The sequence below is a fragment of the Ciconia boyciana genome, chromosome 8 (assembly GCF_034638445.1).
Source record: "Ciconia boyciana chromosome 8, ASM3463844v1, whole genome shotgun sequence".
NCBI classification, from domain to species: domain Eukaryota; kingdom Metazoa; phylum Chordata; class Aves; order Ciconiiformes; family Ciconiidae; genus Ciconia; species Ciconia boyciana.
In genome coordinates this window covers 9253130-9275748 of record NC_132941.1, presented here as the reverse complement: position 1 = coordinate 9275748, position 22619 = coordinate 9253130, and the positions used below count along the sequence as shown (strand labels likewise).

Sequence of the window (22619 nt, the reverse complement as noted above, 5' to 3'; positions counted from 1 at the left end):
CTTTATGTACCAGAGAGTTCAGCATTTCTTTTAATTCACTGTAGTTCTGCAGCTGAAGGGGGACTAGATTAATATTTAGTCTTTCAAGGGCTTCAGAGTAAAGGAAGTGGGGCAGGGGAGAGAATTAAAAACCCCACAATATAACAATATCCTTCCAGCTTGAAATCAAATTCTTAAACCTATCCAGCTTCTTTTGAACATACGGTTCAAATGGCTGGCTGGAGTTACTACAGGGACATTTCATCCATGTTAAAGGGGCAGGTTTTTCCCTGGGTCTTTCCTCAGCCACATGGGTAACCCAAGTAAGATAGCAACTGACAAGTCAAATCTTACCAACGTCACTTTTTCCTCAAACAAGAAATAATTGCCAGTCCTCAGTAGAATTGTCACTGTCTGGTTCCACGTACTACACGAGTTATCCTGTGAGGGGAGGAAAAGCAAACTGATATTACTGATAAGGCCACATCTCTCAGCTGGAAGGGAAGAACACAAATTTATAGAGAGGTCCCCTCAGACATTGCAAATGATTTGGGTATTCAGTCATAACTGCTTCAACTCTGATCCATCTGCATCAAACCTCTTGCCTGTGGACAGATTCCAGACTAGATCAGTTGCCTATAGCGTATTAATTCATCTGCAGTATGTAAATACACCTTCATGCGCAGAGATAGACAGAAAGCAATAATGAAAACCAGTGCAACTTCAGAAGAAAGCCAAGCTATGAACTTCCAGAAGACCACACAGCATCTTTGCAAGATTGTCCCCAGTTACAAAAGCTACCCAAATCCCTTCATATTTAAGGCTAGAAGTAACAGGCTACTGTTCTTCTCAACTTTGTGCAATATCTACACTGTTACTGAAGCGTGAAGCCAGTCTGAAAGAACTTTACTGCTACTTTTACTCAGGCTTAGCAAGGCGGCTCACTCCTACAGATGGAAGCTTGTAAACAGTCTCTGCTTCTTCCCACACTTGCTTTTTTGAGAAGTTACAACATATCACACCTCAACAAGATGGTGAGAGCCACCAGGAGGCTCAGATACAGCCACCTAATTAACACTAATGCACACACACCAAGGCTTGCTACAAGAACTTGATGATGCCAACAGAAGAGAGCAAGTTTTCAGCCTGTAACCATAAAAATGTAAGTGATATTTACAATTAGAACTGGATTCCCTACAGGCACAACAAACCGATGGGGAATCGGAGCTTCCAGGAAAAAGCTCCAGAATCATCTGCTCTCTACCACGGCTGCTGCTTCCAACTCAGAAAATACACCACCAGGACAGGCCATACCAAAGCCTTACTTATCTTCCTAGCAGGAAAACAAAACCTCAGAAGTATTCTTCCAAGGGATTTTGGGAGTACAGAAAGTACAAGTCTGACATCAGCTATTGATTAACAGCATACTGGAAAACTGCAAGTTTCTGCCACCATAACCATCTGCATTGCAGGAGAACAGAGTGTGAGAAAGCAGACACATTTTGTATTGGACAACTCTGAAGCTTTTATTTTCCAATTCTGAGCTTCACAGTAGAAGGGAGAGAGGAGTGGGCTACAAAAAGCCATTTATTCTTCTAATCGGAAGACTACATTGGCATCATGTCTCAATGAAGAGTTGGAGAACAATGTTCAGCTGTAGTATGTTACCTCACTTCCATACTTCGTAGACTTTCACCAACACTACCACCAACTGCATAGGAGACAACAGGCAAACTACAGCAATGGCTTCTCCAGGGAAGGTACAATCAGCAGAAGAGTAGATTGAGTCAGCGATTGTTCAGGAACTCAAGGACAACCAAGTGCTTCAGCAAATCTTCCCCAGCTAAAACTCCCAGAAGTTCTGCTGGCGTCTTCCCTTCATTGTTTTATTTAGAAAATTAATAGACACACTGATACAAAAGTTACCCAAGACCTTCCTGCCACTTGGATTTTAAGCTAGTTTGCTGTTTACAGCTGTCACAGCATGACTGAATTTGTTAAAAATAAAGCTAGGCATGATTAGTCATTAGCATTTTGTACTAGTGACTCAGTATAACTGACCCAACTACACTGTATCTCTTTGAGAGTCTCCCCTCCCACATACTCTTCAGATTACAAACATACCACATCTTTTTCATACTTCCATATCCAGTTTTTGCCTGTCACTACCTTAAAAAAGCATACTAGCTTGGAGTTACTTTCAGAAAAGTCAGCTGTTGGAAGGCAGGATTATGCTTTGACACTTGTGAACTAGTATTTTCCCTTTTAGACAGTCTAAATACATATTCACTGAACATACATACCTCAACCATGTGCTAGAGGTTCATGTATTTGTCAGGATCTTTACCTAAAAGCTCAGACCAGTCTGTGTACAGCTAACACAAAGTTGGCACTGCTGTTACAGTTATACAGCAGTCTGCAGTGATTAACTAAGCAATCGATCTAGTCCCAGACAGCTAGATTGGTAAACTCCATGCCCTATGGATCCAGCTGTGGCACTTCAGGTACTTGGAGAGTCTGGTATTCCTGAAGACCTAAACAGACCTGTCTCAGCCAGGGCAGATTTGCAGGGGCTGAGCCAGAGCACTCCGCTCTGAAGTTTTAAAGGTTTAGCTTACTGAAATGGATTTGAGAGCTCTGCCTCTAATCACATAGGACAAGTGCCTTGCTATTTACAAGCAGGGATGAGGTCACCTTGCTTCTGTTTTGTTAAACCCTTTTTACATTGACCCAATAAACTTGTCTGTTTACAAAAAAGGACAGATGACCACAGTGTTGAGCCAGTCAAATTTTAACCTAGAATCTTCTTTTAATGGGTCAGCATTAATATAAACAGACAAACATTTGGCCTTTTCTGTATACGGAACACTAGATTCACTTTTAGCAGGCTAGACAAAATTAGCAAGAGGCAGTAAGTGTATCACTGGAAGCAACCAAGCCTGCCTTTTCATCTCAAACCCCCATCACAGGGTTTGAGATGCACATTGAGGAACACAAAAGTTGAAGCTCTTGGGGCCAAGAATATTATTTTGAAGCACCTTAAGTGTATAATTCCTTTTTTTTTTAAAAAAAAATCACTTAAAGGCATAACAGCCCCAAAGACTAACAGTCTTTTCAAACAATATTCTTAAGTCTGTTTGTGACTGGGGACTAACTCTAAAATCAATCACTGGAAAGCAAGTGCTGGATTTGTGGAGTCTTTTCTTTTGCCCTTTCATCACAGAGTAAGAGGCTGAAAATCATGTTACAGGAAACACTTCAGCACTACTGTTAACAGAGCGCACCTTACCTGTACAAGTATAATGAGAAAAACTCCATGTCTCCCCTTTCCAGACAGGAATAGAAACAAGTACCACAAAAGCCAGTAGAGCTATAGCAAATTCCTCATGTGTCCTTTCAAAGACACTGGGTTTTGGGAAAGCCATTGCCAAGATATTTACTTGTACAGCAAGTGAAGACATGACTAACAACAAATGTGAGACTTGCACACATTTCTGTTCCAGGTTTCCTGGGGAGAGGAGACTCTTCCAGGGACAGAAGTCACTTTACCCTGTGACTCAACAGGGCACGCACAGGATTTGGTAGCTACCAAGCATTACAGCTCCTCCACCCATGCCAAAGCTAAGCCTGACTCTGTATACAGGAAAGCCAACATTAAAAAAAGCAAAGACATTAAAGGAAGCCGCTCCCATAGGGTCCTTCCCTCAGGCCTTTTAATGAGCAACTGAAAGCCTGGCAGACTCATTTCACTGAAGCATTAGAAGTGTTTCAGGCTAAAGCAGAGATGCAGCTGTATGGAACTGCCCACAGACAAGAGTAAAAGCAGCTCTTTAAAAGGGGTTCCACTAGCAAGATATTTTATGCTCTGTTACATTCACTGAAGAATCCCATTTCCAGGAATGGCAGTTTGATACAAAAACCTCCTAGATGCCCTCCCACCAGTCAGCATTCTGGCTCACTAGTACTTTCAGAGCTCAGCTGGACACCAAAGCACTGGAGCATATCTGGCCAACACTGAAAGCATTTAAAAATCCCCTTTCCTATCCTTTTACAGCTTCTACCAAGTCGTGTAAGATCCTCTCTTCCCCACTAAGATTCAGAAGAGCCAAAGAGGCTGTTTCTAGACAAATTAGGCAGACAGACTTCGTTAACTTATCAGACATTTCTTGGACTGGTTTCATTTATTTGTAGTGGCTGCTTGTGGAATAAAACTCAAAGCAAGTCTGCTAGACAAGAGGAAAGCAAAACACCCTACTTTAAAGAGTTGTGCTTAGGCAGATTCAGATCAGAAATAAGGGTTTTTTTCCCCCTCTTTGAAGGGGGAGGAAGGAAGGCTGTTTCACTGAAGTTAGTTCTTTAGAGAATGTTTCCAGGAAATTAATCATCTTTACTATCAGCCAAAGCTAATACCTCTTCTGAAACATACACCACAAAGCCAGAAGTTACAGGCCTGTCACTACCAGGTAAGATATTTAGAAACACATCATGGAGAAGGGAACTTTATTAAGGAAAGGGCAGAAAGTCAGAGCACTACAAAGGTTTTTAAACAAAGCCAAGTTTTACACCAGCATACGATCCAAATCTCACTCCAGGAAGTGTACAGAAGTGTGTCACACTGCTGAGCTTTCAACGGTTTAAATGCAGAAGATGATGTTTAGAGACCATCCAGATGAAAATGTACATGGGGAATGTATACACCTGGGAAAGACTCTGAAGCAATGTGTCTTGATGGGAAATGCTGCCAGACTAAGTTTTTGTAAAGCACTGGAGGACAGTCTGAGGTCACACAAGCTACATGAGTACAGGAATCCATGCAAGCGGAATCATGAAAAACCTCAAGCTTTATTGCACGGTCCTGTATCCTGCCTTTTACCCCGCACTTTTTGTATAAAAGATGCTTTCCTTTTTACAGAAAAAAGTGTTAAGCCTAAACTGCTACTTTAAGGTCTCCAAAGAATTACATAGACACAAGTATTTTAGGGCCACACCAGTACTATGCCTCATAGGTTTAGGCACACAAAGCAAGGCATCACACTGCTTATTTCGAGACTGGCACCTAACCAGCCCAAGCTTGCCCCATGCAGAACCTCCTATTATCTTCAGTGGTAGCTCAGAGGAGAACACGTCAGAAGTAAACGTTAAGATCATCTTGATGTACTGCTCAATACTTCTGGCCATTTAAAAAACAGCCAACTAAGTCTCAGACCTCAAAGCATAGAGGGTATAATTAAGAATTAGCTGAGCACTTCAAGGACTTAAGCTTAGGTTTTCAGGAGACATGACCATGAGAGATAAAGCGCAGTCCTTGCCAGAGTCATCAGGAGTCTGGCAAAGCCCACCGCAGTTTTATTGTCAAACATCTGACAGATTTTATCTCCAAATAAAGAGGGCACACTGACATGTCCCATGACAAGGATGTTTAAAAGAACATTACTTGGAAGTCCTTGGTGCAAGTCCCTCACCTTGTGTCAGAGCCAGCACCCAGGCCAGGATTTGGCTGGTTGGTGAGTATACAAAACAGCAGGTATGTTTATACCATGTTCCAACAAGAATTTCTTGGCTGGTGCCTTCACTGGAATTTGACCTTTTAATCAGACACAATACTTGGCTCATACACTAAATTTAGAGGTACTGTGAGGTTACAGGGACAAAGTTCATAGCACGAGGCACCACCAGCACAGCCAGAAAGACAGGTGCCTTTAACTGGAGCTTTTTTTCCTTTTTTGACTTTGAGAAGTCCTACACCTTCAGAGCAGAAGCCAAGCACCTAAGAGGACTGGGTGTACATGACAAGGCAGCTTGCTTAAGAAAGCACCTGAGAATAATTCTATAGCCAACAGGGCCAAAGACTCTTCAGGTCTTTCACTTCCCCAAGAAGGCTAATTTACAGTCAGCCTTGAATTTCACTTCCTTCCAACTACAGGAACTGCTTTTGTTTCTTCACAATATCATTTCAACTGATTTAAATGGTTCTACTGCATGACAGGCAGCTTTTGTATATTATCCAAGAAGGTTGCTGTGTAGACTCCCTGTATGTCACCTTATCTGGTTCCTGCTTGTCACAGATGGATTGAAAAATGCTGCATTAGCTTTTATTGCACACACCTGATGTACAAGATTAAACTAAGACAAGACAAGGCTCTGATGAATCCACAGAAAAAAATTAATTTTATCTTACCTTAAAGGAAAGGCTCATGTTATTTAAGCAATTTGATTACTGCAGAGACTTAGGACTTTGTCACACCCTAACCACTACCTTATGGAACTTCAGGGCAGAGCTTCAGCTCCTTGCAGGAGAGGTCAAGCTTACTTTTAGGTACTGAGGGAGAAGAAATACCGGCTAACACCTTTCCACAGACTTTTACATCCTTAGCAGGTGTCACTTACCTGCCATATAACCCTGTGCGAGTGGGCAGCATTAAGCTCAAGGGAAGAAGTGGACTAAACACATTGCAGAGAACCTGACAATCCATGCTCCGTAGTTGAGGGAATGCTACCAGCATCAAGCCACAGATAGCTAAGTGAGCTAATACAAACTGCATTACAGACTAAACCCACTCCAAAAGAGTCTGCGGTATGCCTTCACTATATTTTGAAATGCAGCATCGTACTGTTAAAGCCTCATTTACCCTCAGACTCCAGACTGTCACAGAGCTCAGATGTAGACATCAGAGGAGCAGCCCCAAGTCCAAGCACATCACAGCTGTTTGCTCAGCTATAGGGTGCACAGCTGAGTAAGCTGGGAGCATGCTCCCCACCAGACTAGCTGCACAGCAGGAAAAGACCATCTATCACCAAAGTACAAGTTAAGACAGCTAAGAGAACTCCATTCAAGACTGGTCCATTTCAAACAGTCAGAAAACACCTATATCTGAACACGATCAAAAGCTGAGGTGCCACTTCACTCTGAGGTCTTCAAACACCCTGCTTATTTTTTTCCCCAAGCAGCAGCTCTGCTCCACAGCAGTACAGAAGATTTGCAGAGTCATTCTCAAAGTCTGTTCATGACAGATAGAAGGCTCACACTAGAAAAGTTTAATTCACATCATTATGTTAAAAATGAAGCAACAACACTTCAGGACAAGAGAACCAAATACAAAGAGACAGGACCTGACCAACACACAGCTACCACTACCACAGAAGTGCAGAAAACTCAGGTTTTGTCAGAATGTCGATTGAAACAAAAAGGTTTTGGAGCACCACAGTAGTTGCCAGCAACTCAAAGGTTGAAGAGCTACATTGCCCACTCTCCTGCTGAATCTGAGTGGGAGGTTAGGGATATTGTAGGCACACATCTTAGGACACTCTCTCCTTACCTCTTACAAGGACAGTCACTGTAAATGACTGTGCATCTGCTTATTTCACTTAGTACAATCTTTCATATTCACATATGCCCAACCAACACTTCACAGAACAGGGTGTTCCAGTTAAAGGACAGCCAGGCTTGAACACCCTCAGCAAAATCTTTCTGGAACCTGCATCTCTATGCAAGAGCATCTTTGAAGATGTAAATAAGTTTAGAAACAGGACAAATTGTTGAATGGGGAACCCCTCACTAGCAGCCAGTCACTTGTCCTAACTGACCCTTTCCATGAGGAGCCCATATTGCACTGTTTGAGCGCTCAATGCCCTGAATAGGGCTGAGCTCAATTATTAGCAACTAGTATATCAGAAGTTTCAGGAGGGTTTGGTGTTTGCAGGAGCTCGGTCCATATTAGTAGAGGAAGTTGTCATTGCTGTTTATTTTAGTCAGACTGAACCCATGATGACAGGAAACTCAAGTATTTCTCAACAGTAAAGTAAGTGCTAGGCAACTGCACTTCTTGGTCAACGTAGAGATACAGATGAAAATCTTCTATACATTGCAAAGTATGACACTTCCTTCCACTGCCATTACCTCTAACGGAGCACAGGCACAAAGATGTTTCAAGCACCTAGTTTGTACAGAACTGCTTCGCAAAGCATTTTGAATTGCTGCTGCCCGATGCTGGCATAGTAAGGCTGGCAGTTAGAGACAATCTTTATTATCAAGTTACCTGATATAGCTGGAGAAAAGACAAGCCCTCGGGCACACAAGCTCTCCTAGAGCTAAAAGAGGCCAAGACAGCTGCCTGACTAGGTTAGCATCATTGCCACCCACATATGTTGGGCAAGTGGGACTTTGGTTCTCCCTAAGAAGGACAGACTGCCCTTGCACATTGAAATGAAATCAATTGTTTGGTAATGAACTCAATCAGCTAAGTTTGATCAGATTTTTTTTTTAACTGCATATAAGCTTAATCTTCACAAGCTATTTAGACTGAAGAAGGGCAAATATTTGCACAGAAGCTCAGTTAATCTATAGTACATGTTAAGAATAGCAATTCAGAGCTAAAACACATAATGAAATACGATCTTCGAGAGAAACTCAAAAGCATAGATGAAGACTCCAATATACTAGCAGAACTATGATGATTCAGGCTTTTGCTGAAGAGTCCAAAACACCAGTTTCAGGCTGGTGTCTGTAGCCTTCAACAGGAATTACAAGCACCAAAGACCCCAGCACATACACCCTTACTAGAGACTTTACTACATCCTGTTAACTTAATTGAAGTTCTGGTACTGCCAGAGCCGGCAGCATGAAACTAAGGATGAAGAGGCCGGAGATACAGAGCAAGAAAGGGGAGTAACAGGGCAGTGTGAACCCAGCAGCACCCAGGACATTTCTGTTATCGAGTGAGGTTAAACTACAACTACAGAAGGCCTGAATCAGTGCTCAAAAGCCACCTATTTCTATAGTACATCAAATTACATCTAAAAGTACAGTCAGAACTTAGTAGATTTGGACAACCTCTCCACATGCCCGTGTCAAGGACAAATGATGTTATTCTGCTATCTTTCCGTCCCAATACCACATCACAGAACAGTGACTATTTCAGTGTGTTAATCTCTGGGTTTTCAGATGACAAGTTTAATAATGCAGCTTTATGAAACACTAAGAGCCTAAGCTGCTATTCATTCCCCAAATAGAAAAATATAGCTTTTACAAGAAGAGTAGAACAAATTAAGTTTTAAGTTTAACTTCTTCAGAAACAGTTTTGCAAGATGGAAGGTTTTATCCCCAACCTCCACATCTTTTCCACCCCTAGAAAAGACAGGCTGGCACAATCTTAGTTCAGCCTCATCCTCTACCCAGCTAATTTACTCAGTAACACAGATGACCTCCCATGCAAAAAGCTGAAATACAACTGTTTTTAAGAATAAGGCAGGAGAATAGAACCACACAAACATTAGCTCTTAGTTCTTTTTTAATATCCTTCCTGTTCTTACTCTTGACTTTGAGACTCAAATAAGTGCTGGCTAGAATAATAAGAAAAGCTGCACGTCCACTGATCCAAGAAGGGACAAGAGAATTTATTTAAACTTCTCTTGTGATATGAGAACTAAGCAAGCACCTAGAAAAGAAGGTGAAGTAGACTAACCAAGAAAAGATAACAACAGAACAACCAAAGACTAGTTGTCAATAACAAAACTCCCTGAACAGGAAATAAAGATTATGGGAGAAGGTCTGAAAAATGAGATATCACAAATGCAAACGGCTGAACTGCATGTTCTATGAACACCTTATCAGTGAGGACTAGAACATGTCAACCTAAGCCATATTATAAACATGGCTGAGCATGATAATCATTGATAAGGCATGCAAGATGAACACACTGTACCAGTTGGCTAATTAATAAGCCACAAACATTTGTTACAGAAGGAGGCACCAGTGATGTAGAAACCAAACAGCAATCTGTAAGAGGCAGACAGGAACCTTTAGTACTTACCACACCAGTGACAACTGTACATCAACAATAAGAAGCAGCTGTTATGAATTCTCTGAAGAGGCTGCATGAGAGCGCAACTACAGAATGCCATCCCTCCAGCCATAACTGTGGTAATAAAGCTGCTGCTAACATACCTCTTTAAAAAAGTTAGTGTCGGGTGAGGGATTTCACCGGCTGTAATACATCAACTGTGTTAACAAGGCAGTATATAGTACGCATCAACAAAAGTAAGTCTAAAGTTGTTGCAAAATGCTAGTAGCAATATCAGGACCTAGGAGCTTGAGCAACAGAGAAGAGCCACGTGTAGGGGGAGCAGTGTGACCTGACTGACATCAACCAGGACTCACCTGGCTCTAACTCACACAAGTACCATCCCCTCAGGACCTCTGCTCTGCACCCAGCTCCCAAGCAGCTTACGACTGTTTCCCACCTCGGCCTTCACTCCCTGCGGGCACGGGCTGCTCACACTACCACTTTTCTTGCCTTACACAACTCACACCTCCACGAAGCGATGGGGAAGGCCGTCACCACACTGCCAGCTGCACAGACCTTCCAACCCCAGTAAGAACCAAAAAGAGAGGCACCGGGAGGAGACCTGACCGCAGATCACCACAGCCAGGCCAGCTGAACCCCACTGCAGGGCCACCCCCACCTCCACCCCAGGAAATAAACACATAAGACAAGCCTGCCGCAGAAAATAAACAGAAAGAAGGCGGCCGGGCGGGCACGGGGAGCCTGAGGCCAGAGCGAGAGGGGCATTGCTGACCGCGCGGCGCCTGACAGACCCAGCCGCGGGGCAGCGGCCCCCCGTGCCCTCTCAGGCCCCGTACTACTGAGAAGCAGGCGGGGAGCCATGCCCGGTCTCTGCCCCCGCAGCCCTGCGGGGAAGGGGCTCCCGGAGCGCCGCCGCCTCACCTGCAGGCCCAGCTGAGGCGCACGACCTCTGGCAGCTCCGCCGCCGCTCCCACCCGTCTGCACCAGCCTCGTTACGCGCGGCCCCTTAGCAACCGCCCTCGCCCTCCCATTGGCCGCGCAGCCGTGCCGCTCCCGCCCAAGCCCGAGCACGGATTGGCTGGAAGGCGAGGTGGGGGTGGGAGCGCGCGCGCCAGCCGGGCTGCACGGGCGCCATTGGCTGGTGGAGACGCAGCAGGGCGGGACGCTGCGGTTCGGTTGGCTTGGGCGCCTCTCAGTCAGGCGGAGGGCGGTAATTGGCGTTCGCGGGCGGGGCTGCCGGCGCCTGTGGGGAGCCGCGGCTGCCGCCGCCATGACACAGCGGGGCCAGAGCGGGGTCGGTGGGCGGCGGGGAGCGGCGGGAGGAGCGGTGACGTGAGGGTGAGGCGAGGGTGAGGCGAGGGTGAAGCACCAGCCTCGCCGCTGGCCACTTCCTGCTGCCGGAGCCAACACCCCTGCTGCCGGGGGGAACAGCCTGGGGACCGCTCCAACTGAGGTGCATGTTCACCCCTCAGTGACATGGGGCTTGGTGGTTCTGAGGGCCGGATGGGCCAAAAACCTCTCCAGCGTGGCACAAACCTCTGATAATCCGTCTAAGTGTGCCCGGGTGCTTAATACTGGTCACGTGATGCTATGTTGCAATAAAAATCATTTAGGAACGGTATTTCATGGCCTTAAAAATGGTGGTTGGGCCTTAGCACACTGGTTTTCCCATGGGCCCCCAGGCCATCTCTGTGTGGCAAACCTGGCACTGGGGTGCGAGCTGGGGACATCTCTTGGGCCTCACCAGCAGGAGTGAAGGGCCCTCAGAGGCACAGGAGTGCCAGCCCGGTTTCCTCCCACTAAGTGGGATGTGTGACAGGGACAGCAAAATCTGCCCGGAGGTAGACGGAGCCTGCCGCATCTGGAGGGCACTGGAGGAAAACAAATATTAAAATAAAAAATACCTGCAGTGCGATGTTTATAAACTGGCTTTTCTGGTTGCCTCCCAAAAGAGCCACATGTTACGTTGCTACTAACATCAACTGTTCCTAGCTATGTTAATGGTTGCTTTATATAACTGGATGGAAAAATCCTTTCCCTGATTTCAGACATTTTGTTTCCTCTGTTTACTGGGAGTTGGAGCTTCCTACGTAGAGAAAGCTCTCAAGGAGCAAGTCACATTTTCCAGAGAGTTACATATCTGGAGAGATGACTAACTGCTGTAGACTGAGTCACGGTGAAGAAGGGAGCTCTGAGGAAGGGCAGAGAGGGTACTGCTGAAATGGTGGTGGCAGAACAGAAACAGCAGCAGCCCCACAGCAAGTGCTCCTCGCTAGCTACAGATGCGATCCTGTACCGCTGTCATATGAGAGCCGGATTCCTTATCTTCGGCTTTTAATTAACCTTGTGAAAATACCCAGGGTTTATGGTCGTTGCTAAATTCGTTGGCGACTCAGATGGGTTGAGGTTTGGTATGTCTAAAGGCAGCTGAGTTATGCTTGTGATCAAGCTATGAGATAGGCTTAGTAGATAAACTTCCGGCATCAGCCTCTTAACTAAGTATTTGAAGAATGTGTTTGAATTTGATTACAAAAAATTGCAGTCCAATTGATTCCAGGTGTGCCTTGGCTCCTCACCATCTATCCAGGCAGGAAAACACAGATCCAAGCAGGAAAACACACCATGAACTGGAGCTGAGCCTCCAGGCAAGGCTTTTATTTTAAATCCTTAAGGCTGTTGGAGATTTCTCTGACCTGAGAGAAGCTCAACTATTAGAAGAGAGCTTTCTTAAGCACACCCTCACAAAGCAAAGCAACCCAAACTCTTAGCTGCCCACTTCTTATTGAGGAGAAGTAAAACATAGGGTGGTCTTTTATATCAGGGCTGCTCAGATACATCAGTGAGGAACAAGATGAGAACCGGAGGGGACTAACGCTGAAGGGGTGGCAGCACAAATTCACAGGTGGCTGTGGCAGTGGGAGCCGAAATCCTGAACTGTGCTTATTGCAAGAAGAGGGATGTGGTGGAAAAGGTGCTGCGTCTCCAGAAAGGGAAGGAGGAACCGGTGCAAGTCAGTTGGCGTTTTGCTCTGCACATCGGGGGGATTCCAGCTGCGCCTTCTGGTGCAGGAGCAGAGATGGCTGGGAGGGAGCGTGTTTTGTGAGTACAAACCCAGCTTTGGGCTATTAAAACAGCCTGTGAGCCATGGCTTGTAGAGGAAGCTGCCCTCCCTGTAAGTGTGTGGGGAGCTGACATTGCTACGGCCAAGCCCGTGTGATGATGAGCACTGCAGGGCTGGTTGGCACTGGGAGCAGTGGTGTGTGTGGTAGGTGGAGCGCTCTGGCCCAGAGCCAGGAACAAGGCTGTACCACTCGCAGCAAACAGCTCACGCTCAGGAAATGCCGTCCGAGCAGTAGCGCAAACCATCCCGTAAAGGAATGGTGCTGGGAAGAGCTGAGCTTCATTCCCAGCCTCGTAGGGAGGAATCTGGGAGCTCCAGCCCAGCAGATGCTTCTGTCTGATGCTCCTGCAGAGAAGTGGGATGGGGGTGTCCAGGAACACCCTAATGCTTTGGAGACAGGAGGATCCCTCTTTGAGTAGTGTGGCTACTGCAAAAGAGGTCAAATGTATGTGCTGGAAACTGTAGGCACAGGAAGAACACACAGCTTTGCCTTGTGCTTTGGGCAGGCACCTCTGTACAATGAGGCCAAAAAAAGGCTGAGGATAATTTCACCTTTTAAAACCCAGCAATTGGAAAGGTACCAGGCAGAGAGAACTTGATGCGGTGCTGAGCCAGCCTGAGACACCTCCATACAACACTGTGGTGACAGTCACCTTTTGTTCTTCACATCCTTCTCTCTTTTGCCTGTTGCTGCCACAAGGAACTTGGACTCTTTTTCTGCTTCATTTCCCCTGGCCCAGCTTTTCCTGCTCAGCAAACTCGCCGTGTGCTGAAGGACTCCTGGGGACTTTGCACCTCTGAGGAAACCTTTTTGCTGGAGGAAATATCGAGGTGTTGATCTCTGCCAGTGTAGCAGGAGCAAAAAAGAAAACATCTCTTATGACAGGGTTTGATTGCCAGCTGAAAATAAGCGAAGTGCCTGTCAGTGACATGCGAGCACAGAAAGCTTTGCAGATGGAAATAAAGGCAATGCTTTTTCCTCTTCTCCTGCTCTGCTTTCCGTGCAGTGCCAGCGAGGCATTGGCTTGCAGGCTGCAGAGCCATGCCATTTGAGAGCCTGTTGGATCTGGATGCACAGTGCTCTTTGGACTCTTACGTATTTTCTGAAAATGGTGTCTAAAAGCGTAATGGGCACTTTGCAGATCTCTAAATAGACCGGCTTCTGTCCTGAGGAGCTGACAACATAAGGAGACAAGTGCCAGGGATGGGAGAACGGCTGCATCATACAAACTGGAGCTGGGGAGGTGGCACGTGGCCCACCTGCTCAGTATTTTTCCATCACATTCTCATTCAGCTGCTCCTTGCCAACTTCCAGCTCTGTCACCCTGCTCAAAAGCTTCTGCTCAGGGTTTGTTTAGCACACTATTTATTTCCTAATTATAGCACTTAACTGACTAACCTCAGCCCTACAGGGCTACTGCTGTCCACCTTTTTGTGCCCTGTAGATCAGAGGCTCTGGTCTCTTCTTACGGCTGAAGGCATTTCTTCTGCTGCCCTGTTGCTAGAGACTTTCTGGGTCTTTTTTTTTTTTTCTGTTTTTCTACCAAACCAAGAGGGCTCTGGCTGCTAATACAGGGAGCATCACTGATCATTTCAGAGCAGATAAGCTATTGCATTCCCAAATTCTTTAGGCAAAAGAGAAATGCCACTGAGCTGAGCACTTTACCAAGGCTGTGCTCCGCCACTTCTGTCCATGAATTCCCACCAGCCAGCTCAATCCTTTTACCCCACGTCCAGCCTCTGCTGCTGGCTGGAGGAAGAGGTTTTGAAAACCACTCCCTGGCATCAGCAGTGCCCCTGGGTCCTGCTTCTGGATGCTCCATGGCACTTGAACACTGCCTGGCTCCACAAGCAGCCTCAGTGCTCCTGGGGAAGGATCTGTCTGTATCTCCCTGAGATGAACCCAAGCCACAACACTCCTGAATTTTCCGATCAGGTGAAATTCCTACCTCCTGCACCAAAAGCTGCCAGGTTGAGCAGAGCTGTTCCCTGCAGCCACCTCCAATGCCACCTCTTGTTTGCTTGCAGCCATTTCTGCCCCTTTATCACACATTTTGGTAAATCAAGACACAGCTGCAGGAGCCAAGCGGTGCTTTGGTGTGGCACCTGACCCTAAGGCCATCTGGACAAGCAGGGGGGTTACATGCAGGGGAGGCTGCGTGAGAGCAGCAGGTATCTGGCAGGCAGTGAGAGCAGGGAGTGTGTCGTGGATGGAGTGAGAGTGCACTTCACTTGTAAGAGAGAAGCAAAAATATACTTTATAGATATAGAACAGGGAGTTAAGAAAATTCAGTGCAACAGTGGTTTAATAAGATTCAATGGCAAGGTACATTTGATTATTTACTGCATAGAGGACAGGATGAAACTGTCAGGGAGACCCTCCTGTTGAGTCATGAGGTTCAGAAAGGACCCCCTTGCTTTCTAAACTCCTTCTCAGAGAGGAGTCTAGGTGCGGCTGGATCCAATCCTAGTCCCAGACTTGGTCAACGGTTTCTGTCTAAAGGATTATATATGCACAATCAATCCTTTATATCACTTAGCAAAGACTTCAAAGTTTAGCATGCTGTTAGTCACTTACCAAGAATCTGTTGTGGCAAGGAATCTCTCAACCTCGAGGAGTAACCTTGAGAGGCATCCCTACGCAAGGGGAGCTGCTGGCATGCAGCCCGCTGCGTGCAGGAGAGCTCAACGGGCCCTGGGCTGTCCACTCCATTTAAGGAGTAAGATGATTGACTTATATTTGCATATCAGCAAGACCTTTGGATCACTGCTTCAGGCAGCCCTTGGCTACTGTGTTGCCATCCATCCTCAAGGTCCAGCATAAGCTGGATGCAGCTATCAGGACGGTTACTGCTTACGTGGTGGGGGGGGAGCACCCCGCCACAGAGAGGAGGTGTATCTCTGGTGGAAAGCAGGATGGATTGGAACAAATGAATGCAGTAAAGCCAGAAGGATGTATGAGCTTCTCCTGGAGTGTTTCCAAGATGTCATACTGAATAAAGGAAACTATTTGTCTTCTGTTTAGCTCTGAGTGGTCTGTCTGACATTTGCCATTATACTGTGTTCCTGAGGTTGGAGTTTGGAAAGGCTATGATTATCCAGCCTCAGAAAGCCAGCAAGGGAGACTGCTAAAGCCACATTTTTTTCAGTGGCTGCTTGTGAAATACTTCTCTGGAAAAGTTGCCATAGAAGTAGTGGTGCATGAGGAGAATGAAGGGTTGCAATCCTGCAAACTGAAATGCATAGTGAACTGAACAGTGGGATTATCAGCCTCCTGCAAAAATCCAAATTTTACTATTGCCGAAGGAATGGGGAAGAGACTCTTCCTAGAGAGCAATATTTGTGGAAATAAAGTAAGTGGAGGTGGAAGCTACTGCCTCGTGCCAAAATAGTGGGAATTGGGACAGGTCTGGGAGGTAGGGAGCACACAACTGTGTTTGGCTGAGGGTGAGTATGAAGGAAGTGGTTACGGTTGTGATTTGGAGGAAAGGGTGGTGGTGTTCAGGTGCAGAGAGCCAGAGCTCTGTTTTCTGGAGGTGCAGAAGGAAAGCAAGGGTGAAACAGGCTTGATGCTGGTGCAGGGATGTGGGTTGTGCATGAGGCTGGTGGGGAACATGGGAGTGTGGTTTGGGGAGTAGGCAGATGGGGAGGAGGCAGCAAGGAGCAGGGGCGTGGCCGGGAGGAGGGGATAATCCAGAGCATCCCCATCTGCTGGATGCTTTCCTGGAGATGCACTGGCAATCACAGCCAAGTGGGGAAGGTCTGCTGCCATGTCCAGAGGCGAACTGGGGGTGATCACCCTCTTCCATGCACAAGGACCTGGCAGGCTGCAGATCAGCCTCCCAAGAAAACAGCAACTGCAGAACTACAGCCATCACTGACCCCACGCCACTCCTCCAGCTGACCTCACCTGGCTTCGCAGGAGTAGCACTACCCTTTTGAAAACCCTGCCTGTACTGCCACCGAGTTAAATTATTGCATGGGCTGGAGGAAATAAACAGTGCTGCTGACGCTGTGTAACGATCACTTCTCTGGGCTGACACCACCTTGGCTCACCGCAGGCTCCACCTTGCAAAGCTGGTGTCTCAGCCTTTTGGAAATGATGTCTGATTTACCACATGTCTGCTCGGAACAGACCGGCTTTAAGATCCCAATGCACAAAGGTCCCATGAAATCCATCCTTGGATTCGACAGTAATGCCGCAGGAGGATTTTGCTGGAGTTACGCAGGGCTGGACATGTAGGGAGTGTTGCAGGACTGGGAGTACGCATGGCTGAATGATGGTGGTGGAGGTCCTCCTTCCAGATCCGCAAAGAGCTGCTGCCCAGCGGAGGCTAGAGGGTGCTGTGCTGCAGGGAATGGGTGTCCTCCTCCCTCCCTGCTCAGCATGCCTTCAAAGGCAGGTAAAAATTTGCAGGAAACGCTGCCTTTGAGGTGGGATGAAGACCAAGGTGCCGGCTGTAGTTACTAACAACCTCCAAGGCTTTTTAAGACTAAAATATCAGCCCTGTCTAGCTCATTAGTTAGCACCCAGAAGGTGACATACAGAAAGGGTGGCTTTCGTCAGATGGGTGAAAAAGCAAAAAGGAGGGGACAGAGACAGGAGTGGGGAAAAGGACTGAGAAAATGAGGAACAGATCAGAAGATGAGGAAGCTGAGCGGAACAAAACCAGAGAACAGAAGAATAAAGAAAGAAAATAGAAGACGAAACCAATGCAGAGGATCACATCAGCTGCTGTGTCCGATTAAGAACTGCAGACCTGCTCAACAATGAACAGGGAGATTTGCTTGGGAGAAAAATCAAGGAGCACTTCTTGCTCACAGTGGCTGAGGCTGAAAAGCCCTCAGCTGATAGGGCAGGATCAGCCCCTGTTTACCCAGCTGAGGTGTGGCTAATCCTGAGCCCAGCAAAGAGCAGAGCTGAGCAGGGACAGAACAGGCAAGAGGGGGCACAGGAGACAGGGCTGTGTTTGTACAGCGGCTGACAGGCAGCTGCAAGACCAGGCAAAAACACAACATGCTTCTAAACAAGCAGCTCTCTGAGCAGATCGCTGCTCCCTGGAAAGCCTGCCAGCTAACCACAGGCAGCCAGAGTGAACGTGCCTCCTGCGTGGGGCTGCACGTGCTCTGCAAAACACAGCCCTGCCATCCTGAAGCTGCGGTTGTGGGGTCACTGTCCTCACTGCTGGCAAATCTGCTCTGTCTGGCTGCCTGCAGCAGGCAAGGCAAATGTGCAGGCATAGCTAGAAGAGGAGGAAGCACAGGTAGATGTTTTCTTACATTCCTAGGTCTTGCAGAAGACAACCTACCAAAAGTGAGAAGATGCAGACGTGACAAAGGAGGAGGAAGACTGCTAAGGAGCTCCATTTCACAGCTACCCTAAAGGGACTGTACCTACCTCTGAGTCATGGGGAGGTTCTGCTGTTCTTTTAGATGAGCAGCGTCCGTACAGCGTGATGTGTCCGTGAAGCCAGCCCTGCTCACGGAAATGAGCCACATCAGGTCTTGATGTAGGTGACCTCCCTCCTGTTTTCCACCTTGAGCCTGAGGTGTACAGCAAGGACTGGAAGGGAGCATCCTAAACTGGACACGGGTTACCACACAAGCCCCTAATAACTGCCCTGGCCCTACCACATGCGCCGAAGGAGGTGCTGGAGCTGCATCCGTAGGTCCCTTGGGGAACATCTCCAGGAGGCACAGACGAACGTGGCCCAGAACATGGACCAAAGGGAATGCTCCGGAGGGATGCGAAGCCCTGTTAGGAGCTAAGAGGGGCTGTGAAATCTGTACATTTTCACTCAGTGTATCTGCTCTGGATGTCTCCAGTGAGAGCCACTGGTTTTACTGCTGGGGCTGTCAGAGCAGCAGCCCATTGCCAGCTGGGGACACATGGGGACTCAGGACTGGAGCTGGGGCCGTTTAACTCCTCCAACAGCCACTGGGAGGATGCAGAATAGGTGGGATTTGCATCCAGTATCAACTGGGCCTGGGGCAGGACAAAGAGGCGAGAGGGAACAGTAACATGAAAATGCCTGGAGGGGGTTTGATGGCAGAACGCAAATTGGTTCATGCTGTAATAAAGGCTCTGGTGGAAGCTGGACAATGTAATTGGTGTGGTGGGAGATCCCACTGAGAAGGAGGGATGATTGCAGAGGACATGGGGTATGACTAACAGAATGGATGTCTTAAAACCACGTTAGTATAAACTTCCCTGCATGGAGGAAGAAACGCTTGGGAGACTTTACAAGAGTCTGATACAAAACCAAGCTCTAGGAAATATCCTTTGGAGGAAATTTGCGAAGCAGCCAGGGAATGGGTGGATACCCCTGCCCCTCAGGACACTCTTGTTCCTGCTAAGGAGATCTTCACCGCTCCAAGCAATGTGTATGGAAACTGTATGGAGACGTCTGCGGCTGTGCAGAGCTATCGGCTGGCTTCTTGCCCAGGAGCTATTGTCGCCACTGAGACAGGAGGTAGCACGGCCCCAGGCAGAGCTCGGGAGGATGCAGCTGCCCCGGCGTCCCCTGCTCCAGCCTCGTGTCCCCTTGGGTGCGTGCTGCCCCTGGGACTGGCTACGTGCACTCCTCCATGGTGGGTCTGGGCGCACTGACCAGGCAACAGCCCCGGTCGGGCCGTGGCCGTGGCTCTCACAGATGGGTTTCATTGAGGATACATCTGACTTGGAGCTTGTTTTCATTTCCTTTTGAGGAAAGGAGGAGTCATGGGAGAGGAGTAACTGAGCAGCTGAGCCGGCTCTCCTGGGCACGGACCATGGTGCCAAACAAGCTCCTGCTGCGGTTTCTGCTGTGGCTCTGGAGGCTGCAGCCCAAGGGGCAGGAAGTGGCTGAGAAGGAGCTTCCACTGGTGTGCCAGTGGTGCAGGATCCATCCAGGACAGGAGAGCAGCTTGCAATCACAGGGGGAGGCTCTGACGGGTCTCGGGGCAGGGGTGCTGTATGGCTCTTTGCCAGCACGGGAGCTCCTGCAGCAGCTCCAGCTGAAGGCACCGGGCACCAGGAATTTGCCCCCAGAGCAGAGGACAGGAGCCCACATCCTGCATCGACTGTCACCAGCCACCCCACACAGGGGCACAACTGGCTCCAGGTGGCCTCCGAGAGCCACTTTGGGCTGCAGGAATCAAGGGAATAAGGAGCCGTATTTGAGGTGCGATCACCCCGGATGCCCCCATGGGGTCAGGCGTTTGTGCAAGAGAGAGGGAGGTGTGGAGGGACCTGTGCTTTCCTGCTACAACCAGCCATAGATGCGGCTACTGAAACGTATCTTAAAGGCCCCAAATATGCCTCTCTTCAGGAAGAAACAAATCCCAGAGCTGTGGTGGATCTCCCCTTGACTGCGGGGCTCTGGGGGAGCAGAGCAAGTGCAAGGCACGGAGCAGGGCGGGGGGAGGGCGGGCAGAGTTCAAACCTTCTCATTATGCTCTGAGATACAGAGATCAAATGGCAACTTCACAAATTAATGAGGCCCCGGCCTGGGCAGAGCCTCTCCCTGGCACGGATGGGCGGGAGGGGAGCGTGCCGTAATGAGCAAACTGCCTCTACTTCACCAGCCGGTAAGACAGGTTCTGGGCTCTTTGCAAACCCTGTGGCCTAGCTCATTAGAGTTCATTAGTGTTGTTACATATTCATATAGCACTGTCAGGCCCCTGTTGTTTAATCAGGCTGAAAGCTTGCCTTGAGCCCTACAAGTCTTGGAGGACCTTCCATCAAGTGTATACCGGAAGCCAAAACAATGGCTTGAGTAAGGAGGGGTCTTGTGAGTGTGATAACAGGACTAGGATCTGTCCCTTGCCACAGAAACCCGGGTTATCAGAGGAATCTCGATGATAAAGTTATCAAGTACACAATTTAGCGCTTTGTGTCAAGGCAGGAGCTTGCCAAGAGCTTCCTGAAAAAGAACAAAAGAGCCATGGCTTATCTGCGTGCAGCATCTGCTCGGTGCTCAGGCAATGTCAGGACGCTCGATGCTGCTAATCCATAAGCAGTTTCGATTATGCATCACAGAGTGTCACTTTGTGATACCGGGTGGGTGCTTTCAACCAACAGGCTAGAGAGGAGCAAGGTGAGCCTGGGATGTGGGCTCTGCTCCATCCTTCCTGGGCAGTCCCCTGAGACAGGCACCGCCGGGAACAGCCGTCACCATGGGGTCTAGTCCTGGCCGGTGGTCGATGCTGATCCATCGTCAGCTATTTCCCAGGGTGATTCCTCCTGTAGCAGATACAAATGACCTTTGGAAATACTGCTGTTACCACTGGCTGCAGAGGAGGTGTGTATAAGAGGCCAAGCCCGCATGCCTACCTTTTAGTTGGACAAAATAAGGGGAGACATGTCCTTCCCTTGAGCCCCTCCAGCCCTTGGTTTCCCATCTGTCAAATGAAGATGAAGGCAACACCTTTTCTGTTGGAGGTATGCATGGATAAATCCTTAAAGACTGCAAAGCACTCCAATTCAGAGAAGGGGGTTACATAAAGGTGCTTATATTAAGCACCTTACACAGACACACCAGCTGTAAGCTGGATATAATCTTGTTTATTGAGGTTAGAGCAAAGGACTTGAAGTTAAACTGGCTGGGATCTCATCTGAGCTCTGACATGATCAGCAGTGGGAACGGAGCAAAACTGGGGGACGGTGCTGCCCTTTGCCTTCTTCCTTTTAAATCACAAGGTTTTACGTACCCTGAAGGGCACTTGGTAGCTGTACAGAGCTTTCCATGCCCTGAGGTAATTCAGTATCTAGGTTTCTTCAGATAGTCCTGAAATTCCTGGTACCTAAACATTAGCATCCCTAAATGTAAAGCCTGAACTTAAAGAAACTGTCGCCCGTTTGGTGGAAAGGGCAGAGAGTGTGGAAAGCTTTTTTTCCTCTGGAAAATAATCAGGGAAGTCCAGCCACATGCAAGGATTGTCCTGGCCAGTGGATGTATTCTGCAGCCATCGGAAACCACACGCTGGCATGCCAGCGGGTGCTGACGCCGGCCAGGGCTGCAGGAGGTTAGAGATGCTGGCACCAAGCGCTTGGTTATCCTCTTAGAAGGATTAGGAGCAGACTGGGGCTTAATCCTCTGTGATGGTGCTGTGGATCACTTCTTCCCACTTGGAGTGGCAGCCACGTGTGGCAGGACAGGGGCTTGATCCCACAGAAACCTTCCCAGGACGTGTGCTGTGGCCTGAACCACAACTTCGGGCTCTAGGAAAGAGCTGTGCCCACGAGGAATGGGGTTGGCTACCTCTGCCAGGGATTTCTTTTGAGCAGAGAGCCCTCAGTGCTGGGGCAAGGGAGGAAAACCATGTTGCAGGGAGGGTTGTGGGAGTGTTTTGGGTGGGGAATTCCTCCGGGGTGTAACGTCTACCTTTCTTTTGCGATAAACCTAAGCCAGTGAACTTCTTTATAGAACAGATAGCTGAAACAATAGGGGCTGCCCCCCCAAAAAAGATCCATGCAAGGACCGAATGGGACTTTGCTGGGAGTGGGGGGGTGTCACTGCTATCTGATGGTGGGGGGAGAGGTCCCGTGGATCAGAGATGAGTGTCTGAGAGGGAGTGGAGAGGAGGAACACGAAACCAGGGCGATACCAGAGACATCACTGCAAATACATCAGCCATGAGGTGCACCTTGGCTGGTTTTATGGCGGATGGGGGCTTTATGCTTGAGCAAGGGGCAGGCTGTGTATTGTTCGCCTCTGTCGTTCATGGGAAAACAC

At 48.1% G+C, this 22619-nt stretch overlaps 1 protein-coding gene across 1 annotated transcript in view; it reads right to left on the bottom strand.

Moving 5' to 3' along the window:
* The window catches only part of ABHD2 (abhydrolase domain containing 2, acylglycerol lipase), a 43943-nt gene extending 33158 nt beyond the window's left edge, over nt 1-10785 (bottom strand). Inside the window, exons 1-2 of the mRNA XM_072869114.1 lie at nt 10704-10785; nt 334-420 (exon numbers count right to left, since the gene is read on the bottom strand). The gene's annotated coding sequence lies outside the window, so the exon portion shown is untranslated. The remainder of the gene's footprint in view (nt 1-333; nt 421-10703) is intronic.
* Nucleotides 10786-22619: the final 11834 nt, after the last annotated feature.